Genomic DNA, 15,960 nt, shown 5'->3' with positions numbered 1-15,960 from the left:
ATCTCGTTAGAGATGATGCCCTACCGGTTAGTTGAAAGCGAAGCTTTCAAAGCCCTGATGGAGTACGCTGAACCACGATACGAGCTACCCAGTCGACACTTTTTTTCCAGAAAAGCCATCCCAGCCCTGCACCAGCATGTTAAACAGCGCATCGTCCATGCACTCAGGCAATCTGTGAGTACAAAGGTGCACCTGACTACAGATGCATGGACCAGTAGGCATGGCCAGGGACGTTATGTGTCCATCACGGCACACTGGGTGAATGTGGTGGATGCAGGGTCCACAGGCGACATCAATTTAGGGACAGTTGTGCCTAGCCCACGGTCTAGGAAACAGTTGGCTGTAGGCGTTCGCACCCCCTCCTCCTCCTCCTCGTCCTCCTGCAGAAGCTACAGCTCTTCCACAGAACGCAGTCGGCCAACCACTCCATCGGCAGATGACACTGTTGCACACCAGTTGTCCCATTATGGGCCAGCTACTGCCAAGCGTCAGCAGGCTGTATTGGCTATGAAGTGTTTGGGCGACAACAGACACACCGCGGAAGTTCTGTCCGAGTTCTTGCAACAAGAAACGCAGTCGTGGCTGGGCACAGTAGATCTTGAGGCAGGCAAGGTAGTGAGTGATAACGGAAGGAATTTCATGGCTGCCATCTCCCTTTCCCAACTGAAACACATTCCTTGCCTGGCTCACACCTTAAACCTGGTGGTGCAGTGCTTATTGAAAACTTATCCTGGGTTCTCCGACCTGCTCCTCAAAGTGCGTGCACTTTGCTCACATATCCGACGTTCGCCTGTACACGCCAGCCGTATGCAAACCTATCAGCGGTCTTTGAACCTTCCCCAGCATCGCCTAATCATAGACGTTGCAACAAGGTGGAACTCAACACTGCACATGCTTCAGAGACTGTGCGAACAGAGGCGTGCTGTTATTTATTTGTGGGAGGATACACGGGCAGGCAGTAGGATGGCAGACATGGAGTTGTCAGGTGTGCAGTGGTCGAAGATACAAGACATGTGTCAAGTCCTTCAGTGTTTTGAGGAATGCACACGGCTGGTTAGTGCAGACAACGCCGTAATAAGCATGAGCATCCCCCTAATGCGTCTGCTGATGCAAAGTTTGACGCACATAAAGGAGCAGGCGTCTGCACCAGAGGAAGAGGGAAGCCTTGATGACAGTCAGCCATTGTCTGGTCAGGGCAGTGTACAGGACGAGGTAGCGGGCGAAGAGGAGGTGGAGGACGAGGAGGATGATGGGGATGAGTATATTTTTAATGCGGAAACTTTCACGGGGGCACAGGAAATTGGTTGCGTGTCACGGCCGGGTTCTGGTTTTTTGAGGGACACAAGTGACGTAGATTTGCCTGCAACTGCCCCTCAACCAATCACAACCGGAGATTTGACAACTGGAACTTTGGCCCACATGGCGGATTATGCCTTACGTATCCTAAAAAGGGACACACGCATTACGAAAATGATGAACGATGACGATTACTGGTTGGCCTGCCTCCTTGATCCACGCTATAAAGGCAAATTGCAAAATATTATGCCACATGAGAACTTGGAACTAATATTAGCAACCAAACAATCAACTCTTGTTGACCGTTTGCTTCAGGCATTCCCAGCACACAGCGCACGTGATCGTTCTCACACGAGCTCCAGGGGGCAGCAGACTAGGAGTGTTAGGGGTGCACACATCAGAAGTGGCGTTGGACAGAGGGGTTTTCTGACCAGGTTGTGGAGTGATTTTGCTATGACCGCAGACAGGACAGGTACTGCTGCATCAATTGAAAGTGACAGGAGACAACATTTGTCCAGTATGGTTACTAACTATTTTTCATCCCTTATCGATGTTCTCCCTCAACCGTCATTCCCATTTGATTACTGGGCCTCCAAATTAGACACCTGGCCAGAATTGGCAGAATATGCATTGCAGGAGCTTGCTTGCCCGGCAGCAAGTGTCCTATCAGAAAGAGTATTCAGTGCTGCAGGGTCAATATTAACCGAAAAAAGGACTCGTCTGGCTACCCAAAATGTTGACGATCTAACATTCATTAAAATGAACCACAACTGGATTTCAAAATCTTTTGCCCCACCTTGCCCGGCCGACACCTAGCTTTCCTATGAAAAGCTCTTGCCTGTGAATTACTTTTCTAATGTCTAATTTGCTGCTGCAGATTGTACAGCATACGACATGTTTACACCTCCCTAAATGGCCAAACTCCCCACACGGGGCCGTGGTATCGCGACTTGGCGCAAGCACCCGTGAGACTGCTGTTTGTCTGAAGAGGTGGGTGTGCTCGCTTTTGGTTGACGGCATTGCTACTGGGTCCCTCATAGTACAATGTAGTGTCTCTGGCGGTGGTGGTGCGCACCCAACGTCAGACACACCGTTGTAACATGAGTGGCCCTGGGGCGGTCCCGCCGGCCTCAAGAGAGTTCCCCCCTACCCCAGCTCAAACTGGGCTCTACTACGTGCAAAATTATGTCGCACAGCTCCACCAATCTTTAGTCTATTCGCTGACATCATTCAATGTCTGGCACTGACAATACAAATTTGTAGACATCTATGATGCAACTTAAAGTAGTCTGTGTCTGTGTCCTATATTGGCACCATTAAATAGTTACTGCCAAATTACTATGTCAGAAACACAGCAGATGAGCCCACCCCTGTACCTAAGTATGCCATCTTTTTTTTTGTTTTGGTTGTTTTGCGAGACATTAACATCTATTTATATTTTGGGAGTACTGGGACAGACACTCCTTGCACTACTCCTCCACTCAGCACCAAGCTGCCTGCCCGTGTATCCATGTAACCGCTGTAAAACTGCCATGAGCCTATTGTTTGTTATTTTAGGCCTTTGATAGCCTGTCTGCGGTCCCTACTTTAAATACTCCTCCACTCACCACCAAGCTGCCTGTGTATCCATGTAACCGCTGTAAAACTGCCATGAGCCTACTGTTTGTTATTTTAGGCCTTTGATAGCCTGTCTGCGGTCCCTACTTTAAATACTCCTCCACTCATCACCAGCTGCCTGCCCGTGTATCCATGTAACCGCTGTAAAACTGCCATGAGCCTATTGTTTGTTATTTTAGGCCTTTGATAGCCTGTCTGTGGTCCCTACTTTAAATACTCCTCCACTCACCACCAAGCTGCCTGTGTATCCATGTAACCGCTGTAAAACTGCCATGAGCCTATTGTTTGTTATTTTAGGCCTTTGATAGCCTGTCTGCGGTCCCTACTTTAAATACTCCTCCACTCACCACCAAGCTGCCTGTGTATCCATGTAACCGCTGTAAAACTGCCATGAGCCTATTGTTTGTTATTTTAGGCCTTTGATAGCCTGTCTGCGGTCCCTACTTTAAATACTCCTCCACTCACCACCAAGCTGCCTGTGTATCCATGTAACCGCTGTAAAACTGCCATGAGCCTATTGTTTGTTATTTTAGGCCTTTGATAGCCTGTCTGCGGTCCCTACTTTAAATACTCCTCCACTCATCACCAGCTGCCTGCCCGTGTATCCATGTAACCGCTGTAAAACTGCCATGAGCCTATTGTTTGTTATTTTAGGCCTTTGAAGCCTTTCTGCGCTCCCTCCTTCCACTAGTCCTCCACTGACCAGACCACTGCTGCCCGTGTACCCCTGGAACCAATTTTAAAGTGCCTACAGCCAGCCCATTTTATTGTGTTAGGCCTTCGAAGCCTGTCTGCGGTCCATACTTCCACTAGGCCTCCACTGACCAGACCACTGCTGCCCGTGTACCCCTGGAACCAATTTTAAAGTGCCTACAGCCAGCCCATTTTATTGTGTTAGGCCTTCGAAGCCTGTCTGCGGTCCATACTTCCACTAGGCCTCCACTGACCAGACCACTGCTGCCCGTGTACCCCTGGAACCAATTTTAAAGTGCCTACAGCCAGCCCATTTTATTGTGTTAGGCCTTCGAAGCCTGTCTGCGGTCCCTCCTTCCACTAGGCCTCCACTGACCAGACCACTGCTGCCCGTGTACCCCTGGAACCAATTTTAAAGTGCCTACAGCCAGCCCATTTTATTGTGTTAGGCCTTCGAAGCCTGTCTGCGGTCCATACTTTAAATACTCCTCCACTCACCACCAAGCTGCCTGCCCGTGTATCCATGTAACCGCTGTAAAACTGCCATGAGCCTATTGTTTGTTATGTTAGGCCTTTGATAGCCTGTCTGCGGTCCCTACTTTAAATACTCCTCCACTCACCACCACCAAGCTGCCTGCCCGTGTATCCATGTAACCGCTGTAAAACTGCCATGAGCCTATTGTTTGTTATGTTAGGCCTTTGATAGCCTGTCTGCGGTCCTTACTTTAAATACTCCTCCACTCACCACCTAGCTGCCTGTGTATCCATGTAACCGATGTAAAACTGCCATGACTGCCTACTGTTTGTTATTTTAGGCCTTTGATAGCCTGTCTGCGGCCCCTACTTGCAATACTCCTCCACTGACCACAATGCTGCCTGGAGTGCCTGCCTGTGTATCCATGTAACCGATGTAAAACTGCCATGACTGCCTACTGTTTGTTATTTTAGGCCTTTGATAGCCTGTCTGCGGCCCCTACTTGCAATACTCCTCCACTGAGCACAATGCTGCCTGGAGTGCCTGCCTGTGTATCCATGTAACCGATGTAAAACTGCCATGACTGCCTACTGTTTGTTATTTTAGGCCTTTGATAGCCTGTCTGCAGCCCCTACTTGCAATACTCCTCCACTGACCACACCAATGCTGCCCGTGTACCCCTGGAACCTATTTAAAAGTTCATAGAGCCTAGTTATATATTTTATTTACTATTAATAAGGCCATGATGGACTACGCTGTACCACGCTACAAGCTAACCAGTCGACACTTCTTTTGCGAGAAAAGCCATCCCAACCCTCCACCAGCATGTAGAAGACCGCATTGTCCATGCACTCTGGCAATCTGTGAGTACAAAGGTGCACCTGACAACAGACGCATGGACCTGTAGGCATGGCCACGGAAGATTACGTGTCCATTACGGCGCAATGGGTTAATGTGGTGGATGCATGGTCCACAGGGGACAGCCTACTAAGTCTGTCTGCAGTCCCTAATTCAAATTGTCCTCCACTGTCTAAATCGGAACTTCCACCTTCTGGCTTTCGGCCTATAGTATCAGAAATTAAACTGCATTTGGCCTTCAACTTTGGTTAGGGCCTACTAACGGCTTCTGCCCCTCCCTGGTGTTGTCCTCAACTAAATAAAGCTGAGCTTCAACCTTCCGGCTCTCATTAAGTGGTTTTTAAAAAAAAATGGTGGTTAGGGCCTACTAACGGCTTCTGCCCCTCCCTGGTGTTGTCCTCAACTAAATAAAGCTGAGCTTCAACCTTCCGGCTCTCATTAAGTGGTTTTAAAAAAAAAAAAAATGGTGGTTAGGGCCTACTAACGGCTTCTGCCCCTCCCTGGTGTTGTCCTCAACTAAATAAAGCTGAGCTTCAACCTTCCGGCTCTCATTAAGTGGTTTTAAAAAAAAAAAAAATGGTGGTTAGGGCCTACTAACGGCTTCTGCCCCTCCCTGGTGTTGTCCTCAACTAAATAAAGCTGAGCTTCAACCTTCCGGCTCTCATTATGTGGTTTAAAAAAAAAAAATGGTGGTTAGGGCCTACTAACGGCTTCTGCCCCTCCCTGGTGTTGTCCTCAACTAAATAAAGCTGAGCTTCAACCTTCCGGCTCTCATTAAGTGGTTTTAAAAAAAAAATGGTGGTTAGGGCCTACTAACGGCTTCTGCCCCTCCCTGGTGTTGTCCTCAACTAAATAAAGCTGAGCTTCAACCTTCCGGCTCTCATTAAGTGGTTTTAAAAAAAAAAAAAATGGTGGTTAGGGCCTACTAACGGCTTCTGCCCCTCCCTGGTGTTGTCCTCAACTAAATAAAGCTGAGCTTCAACCTTCCGGCTCTCATTAAGTGGTTTTAAAAAAAAAATGGTGGTTAGGGCCTACTAACGGCTTCTGCCCCTCCCTGGTGTTGTCCTCAACTAAATAAAGCTGAGCTTCAACCTTCCGGCTCTCATTAAGTGGTTTTTAAAAAAAAATGGTGGTTAGGGCCTACTAACGGCTTCTGCCCCTCCCTGGTGTTGTCCTCAACTAAATAAAGCTGAGCTTCAACCTTCCGGCTCTCATTAAGTGGTTTTAAAAAAAAAAAAAATGGTGGTTAGGGCCTACTAACGGCTTCTGCCCCTCCCTGGTGTTGTCCTCAACTAAATAAAGCTGAGCTTCAACCTTCCGGCTCTCATTATGTGGTTTAAAAAAAAAAAATGGTGGTTAGGGCCTACTAACGGCTTCTGCCCCTCCCTGGTGTTGTCCTCAACTAAATAAAGCTGAGCTTCAACCTTCCGGCTCTCATTAAGTGGTTTTAAAAAAAAAATGGTGGTTAGGGCCTACTAACGGCTTCTGCCCCTCCCTGGTGTTGTCCTCAACTAAATAAAGCTGAGCTTCAACCTTCCGGCTCTCATTAAGTGGTTTTAAAAAAAAAAAAAATGGTGGTTAGGGCCTACTAACGGCTTCTGCCCCTCCCTGGTGTTGTCCTCAACTAAATAAAGCTGAGCTTCAACCTTCCGGCTCTCATTAAGTGGTTTTAAAAAAAAAATGGTGGTTAGGGCCTACTAACGGCTTCTGCCCCTCCCTGGTGTTGTCCTCAACTAAATAAAGCTGAGCTTCAACCTTCCGGCTCTCATTAAGTGGTTTTTAAAAAAAAATGGTGGTTAGGGCCTACTAACGGCTTCTGCCCCTCCCTGGTGTTGTCCTCAACTAAATAAAGCTGAGCTTCAACCTTCCGGCTCTCATTAAGTGGTTTTAAAAAAAAAATGGTGGTTAGGGCCTACTAACGGCTTCTGCCCCTCCCTGGTGTTGTCCTCAACTAAATAAAGCTGAGCTTCAACCTTCCGGCTCTCATTAAGTGGTTTTAAAAAAAAAAAAAATGGTGGTTAGGGCCTACTAACGGCTTCTGCCCCTCCCTGGTGTTGCCCTCAACTAAATAAAGCTGAGCTTCAACCTTCTGCTCCAAATTACCATTTTAAAAAATGCAATAGGCTTTTCCGGCCTACTAAAGGTGTCTGCCCCTCCCTGGTGTTGTCCTCAACTGAACAAAGCTGAGCTTCCACATTCTGGCTTTCGCCCTATACTATCAGATATTAAACTGCATTTGGCCTACTAGTGTGGTTAGGCCCTTGAAACAGTGTCTGCTGCTCTTGGGTTTGCTACTCCACTGAACAAAGCAATGCCGCCTGTTTAGTCCTGTTACCAATTTTGAACTGCATGTAGCCTACTTTATTCTTTGGCCCTATATCTGTTTCCTCCTCATCCTGCCCATTGCCCAGCCACTGCTAAATGAGTCTGCTGGTACATTGACCTAGACCACTACATTCCCCTTGTACTCTACACAGCCAGAATCTGTCCCTGCTGAAAGTAAGGTTCCCCTTCCCGCATGTTATACCACCTTACACAGGGACAAAGAGGAAGGTGCAGATGAAAGTGCAGGTTCCTTCATCAGGTGGGGGGGCATACTCGTTGGCGACGTCACTGGCACAGGGCCCCTCAGAGTACGCAAAAGTGTCGCTGCTGGTGGGAGGCGCCCCCGCCATGCAAACACACCGCCGTACTTTGAGGGGCCCTGTGCCAGTGGCAATGCGAACGAGTGGGCCCCCCCTGCTTGCTCAGGATCACAGCACTTGCAACTTTTAAATACTTACCTTTCCCTGCAACACCGCCGTGACGTAGTCCGCATTTCCTGGGCCCACGAAAAACTTGAGCCAGCCCTACTCCCCCCACAACTTTCCCCCAATTCCCTATGCCCAACTATTATTATACAGTTAATTAAGATTGGCAAGCTTCAGAAACAAGAATGGATGTTTTTGGCATTAAAATGGGCACTGTAGGTGTTTTCCTGGCCTCCACTCACTGCCGACTATGCTTCCCCATTGACTTGCATTGGGTTTCGTGTTTCGGTCGATCCCCGACTTTTAGCGATAATCGGCCGACTGCACTCGACTCGACTCTGGACAAAATCGGGTTTCCCAAAACCCTACTCGATCTTAAAAAAATGAAAGTCGCTCAACCCTAGTCATAAGTAATCAGACCCTTTACTCCGTATGGAGAAGAAGCACCCTGTTGAGCTAGTAAAGCCATGAGTCTTCTTGGGAATTCCGCAACAAGTTTTTCACACCTGGATTTGGGGATCCTCTGCCATTCTTCCTTGCAGATCCTCTCCAATTCCATCAGGTTGGATGATGAACGTTGATGGACAGCCATTTTCGGGTCTTTCCAGAGATGCTCAATTGGGTTTACTTCAGGGCTATGGCTGGGCCAGTCAAGAATGGTTTACAGAGTTGTTCTGAAGCCACTCCTTTGTTATTTCAGCTGTGTGCTAGCTGAAAAACACCCCCATAGCCTGATGCTGCCACCACCATGTTTCACTGTTTCGATTGTTTTTGGCAGGTGATGAGCAGTGCCTGGTTTTCACCACACATCCCGCTTAGAATTATCATCAAAAAGGTCTATCTTCATCTCCTCAGACCAGAGAATCTTATTTCTCATAGTCTGGGAGTTTTCTATGCGGGCTTTCATATGTCTTGCACTGAGGAGAGGCTTCCATCGGGCCACTCTGCCAAAAAGGCCCGACTGGTGGAGGGTTGCAGTGATAGTTGACTTTGTGAAACTTTCTCCCATCTCCCTACTGCATCTCCTGAGCTCAGCCACAGTGATCTTGTGGTTCTTGTTTACCTTTCTCACCAAGGCTCTTCTCCAATGATTGCTCAGTTTGGCTGGACGGCCAGGTCTTGGAAGACTTCTGGTGGTCCCAAACTTCTTCCATTTAAGGATTATGGAGGCCACTGTGCTCTTAGGAACCTTGAGTACAGCAGAAATTCTGTTATAACTTTGGCCAGATCTGTTCCTTACCACAATTCTGTCTCTGAGCTCCTTAGCCAGTTCTTTTGACCTCATGATTCTCATTTGGTCTGACACGCACTGTGTACTGTGAGATCTTATAAAGACAGCTGTGTGCCTTTCCAAATCAAGTCCTATCAGTTTAATTAAACACAGCTGGAGTCACAATATGTATTGCGACCCAACGGGGGTCAGTAAGTGTACTGCACAACAAATTCACAATGGGATAGAAAAGGGGGAAGGAAGGCTCTATAAATGGGGAAATTAATAATTGGTCACCTCCTGCTCAAATCTGAGCCTGTCCCTGCACTCCCCTAATGCCCTAAGTGGGTCCTTCCCTCCACCACCATAAGTAACCTTGTCTCTAATTGTCACCTCACACTGCCCTGGCTAGTGCACTGGCCGGCACGGAGTGCTAGCCTCACCAGTGCAGATGGTACCACACAGGGGATAGTGACAAACACAAAAGGGATGAGGAAAAAACACCACACTTAGCTTCCAGACTCAACTGCCAAGCTCCACACCGCAGATCACACTGAAGCCAGACTCCAAACTCCACTCAGCGTAGGATACAACACCAGGACCTCAAACAGCAGATCCATGCTGGCACAACAGAGCTCCTCACACATCAGCTGGTCTCCAGAGAAACTCTATCACCAACAGTCAGCTGATGCATCAGGTGACAATTTAAAGGATGGTGGAAGTAGTCACCACCCACATCAGCTGACCCAGCAGCACTGCAGTTACACCAGATTGCCAGCTGGGGAAAATCTGACATTAACCCCCGATGGTCCTGAAAGGAAAAAAGCTACTTTTAAAACAGAGTGGAACCAGAGCTGCCACAAATCCAAAAATGGATCGAGACAGCTGGCCTCCAATGGAGGAGTAGAACCATCTCAAGGAGGATTACAAGGAAATGAATGCATGTGACTTAAATATAAGTGTCTGAGCAAAGGGTCTGAATACTTATGACCATGTGATATTTCAGTTTTTCTTTTTCATTAAATTTGCAAAATGTTTACATTTCTGTTTTTTTCAGTCAAGATGGGGTGCAGAGTGTACATTAATGTGAAAAAAATGAACTTTTCTGAATTTACCAGATGGCTGCAATGAAACAAAGAGTGAAAAATTTAAAGGGGTTTGCAGAGCCGGCTCCAGGTTTTTGAGGGCCCCGGGCGAAAGAGTCTCAGTGGGCCCCCTTCCTTTAACACATACCATGATTCATGATGCACAGAAACAGCAGAGAAATATAGGTATAGTTCAATGCCAGATTTCACTTCTTACATGAGTGATAGTTATTGTAAATTCTACAATACCATACAGCAGAGGTTTTTTTTTTAAGTCAACCCCTTATATGCAAATTTTTGTGACCTACTCCCTCTTCCTCAGTTGCCAGTAGGCATTTTATTGTTAGCTAAACTTGCTGCAAAGAAAAAACTGCATACTTTGAATATGACAATTTTTAATGGAAAACCTTTTAAAGTAAACATTAGAAAGTATTAACTGTTGTGAATTTGGATTCTGGGCTCCCCCGGTGGCCGCTTGTGGAATTGGACTTGTCATCCTCTTTCCTGTTTCACCTGATTCCATCAGTAGTGGGTGTCGCTATTTAAGCTCATTTCTCTGGTGGTTTCTTGCCGGTCAACAATGTTATCTGATGCCTCTCAGTGCTTGTTCCTGCTTCTAGACAACTACTAGATAAGTTGGACTTTTGTCCATGTTTTGTTTTGCCTATTTGTTCCAGTTCACAGCTGAAGTTTTGTTACTGTGTCTGGAAAGCTCTCGTTGATCAGGGATTGCTACTCTGGCGTTATGAGTTAATGCCAGAGTTTAAGGTAATCTCTGGATGGTGTTTTGTTAGTGTTTTTCTGCTGACCATGAAAGTATACTATCTGTCTTCTGCTATCTAGTAAGCGGACCTCAAATTTGCTAAGACTATTTTCCTGCTGCGTTTGTGGTTTCATCTGAACTCACCGTCATTATATGTGGGGGGCTACTGTCTTCTTTGGAATATTTCTCTAGAGGTGAGCCAGGTCTTATATTTCCCTCTGCTAGCTATTTAGGTCTTAGGCCAGAGCTGGGCATCTAGCGATAAATAGGAAATGCTACCTGGCTATTTCTAGTTGCGCGGCAGGCTTAGTTCATGGTCAGTATAGTTCCATCTTCCGAGAGCTTGTCCCTCTATAGGCTTGCTATGATCTCTGCCTGCAGAGATCATGACAGTTTGACCGGCCAATAAAGTGTTAAAGACCGCATTTAATACGCCCGAGGGCCACTTTGAGTATTTGGTCATGCCTTTTGGTCTTTCTAATGCCCCTTCAGTTTTCCAGTCTTTTATGCATGATATTTTCCGCGATTTTCTGGATAAATTTATGATAATATATCTGGATGATATTCTGATTTTTTCTGATGACTGGGACTCTCATGTCCAGCAGGTCAGGAGAGTTTTTCAGGTTCTGCGGTCTAATTCTTTATGTGTGAAGGGGTCTAAGTGCGTTTTGGGGGTCCAGAAAATTTCCTTTTTGGGGTATATTTTTTCTCCCTCTTCCATTGAGATGGATCCCGTCAAGGTGCAAGCTATTTGTGACTGGACTCAGCCCTCCTCTCTTAAGGGTCTTCAGAGATTTTTGGGCTTTGCCAACTTTTACCGCCGATTTATTGCTGGTTTTTCGGATGTCGTTAAACCACTGACTGATTTGACCAGACAAGGCGCTGATGTTGCTAATTGGTCCCCTCATGCTGTAGAGGCCTTTCAGGAGCTTAAGCGCCGTTTTGCCTCTGCCCCTGTGTTGCGTCAGCCTGATGTGAATCTGCCTTTTCAGGTTGAGGTTGACGCTTCGGAGATCGGAGCTGGGGCGGTGTTGTCGCAGAAAGGTTCCGACTGCTCCGTCATTAGGCCTTGTGCCTTCTTTTCTCGCAAATTTTCGCCCGCAGAGCGGAATTATGATGTTGGGAATCGGGAGCTTTTGGCCATGAAGTGGGCGTTTGAGGAGTGGCGCCATTGGCTCGAGGGGGCTAGGCATCAGGTGGTGGTATTGACTGACCACAAAAATTTGATTTATCTTGAGACTGCCAGACGCCTGAATCCTAGACAGGCGCGCTGGTCTTTATTTTTTTCTCGCTTTAATTTTGTGGTGTCATACCTACCGGGTTCTAAGAATGTTAAGGCAGATGCCCTTTCTAGGAGTTTTGACCCGGACTCTCCTGGTAATTCTGAACCCACAGGTATCCTTAGGGAGGGAGTAATTTTGTCGGCCGTTTCTCCTGATCTGCGGCGGTCCTTGCAAGAGTTTCAGGCGGATAGACCGGATCGTTGTCCGCCTGATAGACTGTTTGTTCCGGATGATTGGACCAGCAGAGTCATCTCTGAGGTACATTCTTCTGCATTGGCAGGTCATCCCGGAATTTTTGGTACCAGGGATTTGGTGGCAAGATCCTTCTGGTGGCCTTCTCTGTCACGAGATGTGCGAGTCTTTGTGCAGTCATGTGACGTTTGTGCTCGGGCCAAGTCTTGTAGTTCTCGGGCTAGCGGACTGCTGTTGCCCTTGCCTATTCCTAAGAGGCCTTGGACACACATCTCGATGGATTTTATTTCAGATCTGCCTGTTTCCCAGAAGATGTCTGTCATCTGGGTGGTCTGTGACCGTTTCTCTAAAATGGTCCATTTGGTTCCTCTGCCCAAGTTGCCTTCTTCTTCTGAGTTGGTTCCTCTGTTTTTTCAGAATGTTGTCCGATTGCACGGTATTCCTGAGAATATTGTTTCTGACAGAGGTACCCAATTTGTGTCTAGATTTTGGCGGGCATTCTGTGCTAGGATGGGCATAGATTTGTCTTTTTCATCTGCTTTTCACCCTCAGACTAATGGCCAGACCGAGCGGACTAATCAGACCCTTGAGACATATCTGAGGTGTTTTGTCTCTGCTGACCAGGATGATTGGGTTGCTTTTTTGCCATTGGCAGAGTTCGCCCTCAATAATCGGGCCAGTTCTTCCACCTTGGTGTCCCCGTTTTTCTGTAATTCGGGGTTTCACCCTCGATTTTCCTCCGGTCAGGTGGAATCCTCGGATTGTCCTGGAGTGGATGCGGTGGTGGAGAGATTGCATCACATCTGGGGGCAGGTTATGGACAATTTGAAGTTGTCCCAGGAGAAGACTCAGCGTTTTGCCAACCGTCATCGTCGTGTTGGTTCTCGGCTTTGTGTTGGAGATTTAGTGTGGTTGTCTTCTCGTTTTGTCCCTATGAGGGTCTCTTCTCCTAAGTTTAAACCTCGGTTCATCGGCCCTTATAGAATATTGGAGATTCTTAATCCTGTTTCTTTCCGTTTGGACCTCCCTGCGTCCTTTTCCATTCATAACGTTTTTCATCGGTCGTTATTGCGCAGGTATGAGGTACCTGTTGTACCTTCAGTTGAGCCTCCTGCTCCGGTGTTGGTTGAGGGTGAGTTGGAGTACGTTGTGGAGAAAATTTTGGACTCTCGTGTTTCCAGACGGAAACTCCAGTATCTGGTCAACTGGAAGGGTTACGGCCAGGAGGATAATTCTTGGGTCAATGCATCTGATGTTCATGCTTCTGATCTTGTTCGTGCCTTCCATAGGGCTCATCCTGGTCGCCCTGGTGGATCTGGTGAGGGTTCGGTGCCCCCTCCTTGAGGGGGGGGTACTGTTGTGAATTTGGATTCTGGGCTCCCCCGGTGGCCGCTTGTGGAATTGGACTTGTCATCCTCTTTCCTGTTTCACCTGATTCCATCAGTAGTGGGTGTCGCTATTTAAGCTCATTTCTCTGGTGGTTTCTTGCCGGTCAACAATGTTATCTGATGCCTCTCAGTGCTTGTTCCTGCTTCTAGACAACTACTAGATAAGTTGGACTTTTGTCCATGTTTTGTTTTGCCTATTTGTTCCAGTTCACAGCTGAAGTTTTGTTACTGTGTCTGGAAAGCTCTCGTTGATCAGGGATTGCTACTCTGGCGTTATGAGTTAATGCCAGAGTTTAAGGTAATCTCTGGATGGTGTTTTGTTAGTGTTTTTCTGCTGACCATGAAAGTATACTATCTGTCTTCTGCTATCTAGTAAGCGGACCTCAAATTTGCTAAGACTATTTTCCTGCTGCGTTTGTGGTTTCATCTGAACTCACCGTCATTATATGTGGGGGGCTACTGTCTTCTTTGGAATATTTCTCTAGAGGTGAGCCAGGTCTTATATTTCCCTCTGCTAGCTATTTAGGTCTTAGGCCAGAGCTGGGCATCTAGCGATAAATAGGAAATGCTACCTGGCTATTTCTAGTTGCGCGGCAGGCTTAGTTCATGGTCAGTATAGTTCCATCTTCCGAGAGCTTGTCCCTCTATAGGCTTGCTATGATCTCTGCCTGCAGAGATCATGACAATTAACGTAGAACATTTGTAAAAGTGCAAAATGGGTAGCATATAGCACAGCCACGTAGTATGTAGCACAGCCACGTAGTATATAGCACAGCCACATAGTATATAACACAGCCCACATAGTATATAACATAGCCCATGTAGTATATTTCACAGCCATGTAGTATATAGCACAGCCACGTAGTATATAGCACAGCCACATAGCATATAGCACAGCCCACGTAGTATATAAAACAGCCCATGTAGCATATAGCACAGCAACATATTATATAGCACAGCCCACGTAGCACATAATATAGCCCATGTAGCATATAACACAGCTCATGTAGTATATAGCACAGCTATGTAGCATATAACACAGCCACATAGTATATAACACTGCCACGTAATATATAGCACAGCCACATAGTGTATAGCACAGCCATATAGTATATAGCACAGCCACATAGCATATAGCACAGCACACATAATAATAATAATAATAATAATAATAATTTTATTTATATAGCGCCAACATATTCCGCAGCGCTTTACAAATTATAGAGGGGACTTGTACAGACAATAGACATTACAGCATAACAGAAATCACAGTTCAAAATAGATACCAAGAGGAATGAGGGCCCTGCTCGCAAGCTTACAAACTATGAGGAAAAGGGGAGACACAAGAGGTGGATGGTAACAATTGCTTTCGATGTTCGGACCAGCCATAGTGTAAGGCTCGGGTGTTCATGTAAAGCTGCATGAACCTGTTCACTGCCTAAGTATGTAGCAGTACAGACACAGAGGCTATTAACTGCGTGAAGTATATGAGAACATGATGCGAGGAACATGATTATGTTTTTTTTTGTTTGTTTTTGAATGGGCCACACAGGGATAGTTAGGTTAATGCGTTGCGGCGGTAGGCCAATCTGAACAAATGAGTTTTTAGGGCACGCTTAAAACTGTGGGGATTGGGGATTAATTGTATTAACCTAGGTAGTGCATTCCAAAGAGTCGGCGCAGCACGTGTAAAGTCTTGGAGATGGGAGTGGGAGGTTCTGATTATTGAGGATGCTAACCTTAGGTCATTTGTGGAGCAGAGGGCACGGGTAGGTTGGTAGACTGAGACCAGAGAGGAAATGTAGGGTGGTGCTGAGCCATGGAGTGCTTTGTGGATGAGGGTAATAGTTTTGTACTGCATTCTGGAGTAGATGGGTAGCCAGTGTAATAACTGGCACAAGGCGGAGGCATCGGTGTAATGGCTGGTGAAGAATATGATCCTGGCTGCAGCATTCAGTACAGATTGGAGAGGAGAGAGTTTGGTAAGAGAGAGGCTGATTAGTAGAGAGTTACAATAGTCCAGACAAGAATGAATAAGTGAAGCAGTAAGAGTTTTTGCAGAGTTGAAAGTAAGAAAAGGGCGAATTCTAGAAATGTTTTTGAGATGCAGATAAGAAGAGCGAGCCAGTGATCGGATGTAGGGGGTGAATGAAAGCTCGGAATCAAGTATGACCCCAAGGCAGCAGGCATGTTGCTTTGGAGTAATGGTGGAACCACACACGGAGATGGCAATGTCAGGCAAAGATAGGTTAATAGAGGGAGAAAACACGAGGAGTTCAGTTTTTGACAGGTTCAGTTTCAGATAGAGGGAGGACATGATGTTAGAAACAGCGGTAAGACAATCACTGGT

This window comes from Ranitomeya variabilis, chromosome 3 (assembly GCF_051348905.1).
Source record: "Ranitomeya variabilis isolate aRanVar5 chromosome 3, aRanVar5.hap1, whole genome shotgun sequence".
Lineage (NCBI taxonomy): Eukaryota > Metazoa > Chordata > Amphibia > Anura > Dendrobatidae > Ranitomeya > Ranitomeya variabilis.
The sequence above is the reverse complement of the archived record's forward strand: the minus strand, read 5'-3'. Positions refer to the sequence as shown.